Source organism: Chinchilla lanigera, unplaced genomic scaffold (assembly GCF_000276665.1).
Source record: "Chinchilla lanigera isolate Chin_1 unplaced genomic scaffold, ChiLan1.0 scaffold00023, whole genome shotgun sequence".
Classification (NCBI taxonomy): domain Eukaryota; kingdom Metazoa; phylum Chordata; class Mammalia; order Rodentia; family Chinchillidae; genus Chinchilla; species Chinchilla lanigera.
In genome coordinates, this window is record NW_004955424.1 from 14878967 (window position 1) to 14882916 (window position 3950).

Consider the following 3950-nt stretch of genomic DNA (forward strand, 5'->3'; position numbering starts at 1 on the left):
AGATAAAAGGTGCATTCTTACGTTAGCTCTGCTCCCTCTGAAAGTAACTGCCAAGAATTAACTGTTGTCCCAACCAATATCTGAAGATAGGTCTCCTATCTCCCAGCTTCTGTGGAAGGTGAAAAGGGTAACTTAGAGCCAGCTAACAAACCCAGTTAAGAGCCACTCAACAAACATAGACCAGTTGCACACAGACCAACTTTCACTTCTTGCTTTTTGTTTTTCAGTGCCCTAACTCTACTGATCCTCTCCACACCTCTTCTCTATTGCCTCATTCTCCCTCTAAGATAGCCAGTCATGCCATGATGAATGTAATCATTATGTACTACAAACAGGTACCAATAATAAAATAATAAATCTAAAATAAATAAAACACCCAGTCACCTTTGTACTCATACAAATGGAATTTGAGTTCAGTTCACACTGGAATTTTCCCTACTGCAATAATATATTACTGATTAAAATATGTCCTTACTGTCTTAACACACTGCTTGCTTTATGTTGAGACAGGGTCTCATTCTGCAGTTCAGGCTGGCCTTGAACTCACTATGTAGCCCAAGCTAGACTCGAACTCACAGGGATCCTCCTGCCTCAGGCTCCCGTTTGCTGAGATTGCTGAGTGGCATGCACCACTATGCCCAGCTTATTCATTTATTTATTGACAACATTCAGACTCAAATTCTGCCATTGCTCAATTAATTTTTCTTCTTTGAAACTACCTTGAAGGAAATTATTCTCATAACTTCTTACCTCCTCATTTTTTTTCTTTTTCTAAGTAGTCTAACTGGGGCTGGGGATTTAGCTCGGCAGCACAGTGGGCGAGCATGAGGTCGTGAGTTAGACTCCTGGTACTGGGGAAAAAAAAAAAAAGAAGAAAACTAAGGAGTGTAACTGGTACTTTTCTTGAGGCTCCAGCAGCGCCACCTTGGTTGACCCCAGGCAATGAAAGCTGGAGGGTAACAGATGCATAAAGCAGGGATAGATACACCTGTCTCAGAGACCCCAGTACACAGGGCAGGCTGGCTGCAACTCTCCCAGAACTCCCAGGGCAAAGCATGTCTCCTTATAGTATTGCCACCTTTTCAAATTTCAGAACAGTGCCATTCATGCACAGAACCATCCTAATTGCAGACCTGGGGTTTAGTATCAGCTCACCACTGAGTTGCATCAGCCAACAAAGACCTAGTCAAGTGCAGTTATGGGTGGCTGATGTCTAAGTGATATTTATTCTATAAGACAGACAATTCAGAGACAATATCAGAAAAGATAAATATATTGGACTACATAAAACCTAAGCATTTTCAGGTGGCAAAGGATAGAATTTATTTATTTATTATATTTGTTTATTTATTTTTTGATTTTTTGAGATAGCGTCACACTATGTAGCTCAGGCTGGCCTTGAACTCACTATGGAGGCCAGGCTGGGCCTCAAACTTCCTGAGATCGTCCTGCCTCAGCCTCCTGAGTGCTGGAATTATAGGTGTGCACCACCATGCATGGCAAAAGGATAGAATTTTAAAAATAAAAATAGCCAGGTGTGGCGGTAGTGCATGCCTGTTGTCTTAGTTACTTTTCTCTTATTGCTGAGACAGAATACCCAACACCCAAAGTTAAGGGAAGAAAGGTTTATTTAGCTCACAGTTTGTAGAGGTTTCAGTCCATATTCTGCTGGCTCCAAGGCAGGGTGGAATGGCAGAAGAGCAACAGTTCACAATGACAGAAGACAGCAAAAGCAACAAGAGACCTTAACAGCATCTTTCTGCCCCTTTTATTTTATCCAGACTACCAGGATAGGGCTGTGCCAAACCAATCAGTGGGCTGATTTAGTAATCACATCCCCTTAAGCCCTGCAATCCCAGCACTCAGGAGGATGCAGAGGCTCGCCATCAGGTCGAGGCCATCCCGTGCTACATAGCGCATTCAAGGCCACCCTGAACTGCATTGTGACACCCTGGCTCAAAGAAACAAACAAAAACCAGGTTGTGGTTAATACTGCAAACATACGAAGACCTCTACAGATTGATAAGCAGAGGCGAACTGTTTCTCCTCTCAGCTTTCACAGTTCGTTCTGGTTCTAACTCTTGCCGAACAATGCTAAGGTGGCTGCTGGGTGGGACTGAGTCACACTGTACAGGCACAAAAGGCTCTGTCTTGGTGGGCCTGGACCCTGTGGAAACCATCTCACACTGAAAAACAAAAGCCACCCTGGGGTTTCAAAGGCCCACAACCTCAGGAGAAAGAAAAAGCTTTTGTTTTGTTGGGGTTATTTTTGGTTGCACCAAAGGATGCTTGTACCAGCACAGAGCACATCTCATTATTTTCACCTTTTAAAATGTTGGTAACCCGGGCATAATGGTGCATGCCCGTAATCCCAGCACTCGGGAGGCTGAGGCAGGAGGATTGTTGCGAGTTCGAGACCAGCCTGGGCTACAAAGTGGGCTCAAGGCCAGCCTGAACTGCACAGCAAGACCCTGTCTCAAAATGAACATAAAATAAAATAAAATAAAATAAAATGTTGGTAAAGTCAAACAGCTAAATAAGGATGTTAATAAAAGATTGATTTTTTTTCCCAAAAAAATAATGCATAAGAAAAGTATTTCCACTAATAGGACAAAAGGATTGTGGTTAATATTACAAGCATACAAAGAGCTCTACAGACTGGTAAGAGGTAAATAACTCAATATATAGCACTTGGGAGGCTGAGGCAGGAGAATTGTCCTGAGTGAAAGGCCTGCCTGGGCTACATAAGTAAGTTCAAGGCAAGACTAGACTGCACTACATAGTGAGACTCTGTCTCAAAAACAAACAAACAAACAAAAACTCAATATAAATACAGACTAAGTGTATGCCTAGTCAATTCACAAAAGAGTAAGTGCCAATGGTAAAAACATATATGAAAAAATACTAAACCCTAGTAGTAGTTTAGATAAATGAGAATTACAACAAGGATATACTCTTTGTTATCGGTCATATTGGCAAAATTTAATAAGATTAATAACATCTTAATGAAAATGGAAGGAGATTGGGAGAGCACTCAGGGACCAATTTTCAAGCATCATTGGTGAGGCTGTGAATAACTAAAACCGTTTTTTAATTCAGTAATCCCTTGTTGGGAATCAACTCTGCAGAGATAAAAGGATCAATTTATAAGGGTATACAAAGTAGGACTGTAACATTGTATAGGGAAAAATTAGAATCACTTGAATGTCTGTCCATACCAATTACGGTAATTTATTCAATTTTTCAATGAGTAAATCATGGCACACGCACATAATGAGCTATTTTGTAGCCACTACTAAAACTTGAGGGACTGGGGATTTAGCTCAGCGGCACAGCACCTGCCTGGCAAGTGCAAGGTCGTGAGTTTGATTCCCGGTACCAGAAAAACAATTAAAAAATAAAAAAAAATAAAATTTAGGGCTGGGTGTGGTGGCACACACCTGTAATCCCAGCACTCCGGAGGCTGAGGCAGGAGGATCATTGTGAGTTCAAGACCAGCCTGGGCTACAAAGTGAGCTCAAGACCAGCCTGAACTGCATAGGTAGACGGTCTCAAAAAGACAAGAGAAAACAAAAGAAAACAAACAAACAAATAAAAACTTGGGCTGGGAATGTAGTTCAGTGATAGTGTGTATTTAGCATCCCCAAGTCTCTGAGCTCAATCCCCTGTATCCACTCACACAAAAAAACAGACCTCTATGCACTGAACTGGGAACATCCACTACAGTAAGTTTAAGTAAGAAAAGTAAGTTGCAAAGTATATACTGTACTATGTTTGTGAAATAACTAAAAATGCTTAGTAGTGCTTGTGTATATGTGTATCTGTATGTATATAGGGTAAAACACGGAAGCTTACAGAATAATCTGTTCATATCAGTTGCTGCAAGAGGTTGAGAATATTTTAATCTTTTCCTTGAATATGTGTATATTTCATTTGTAACAGTGAGCATG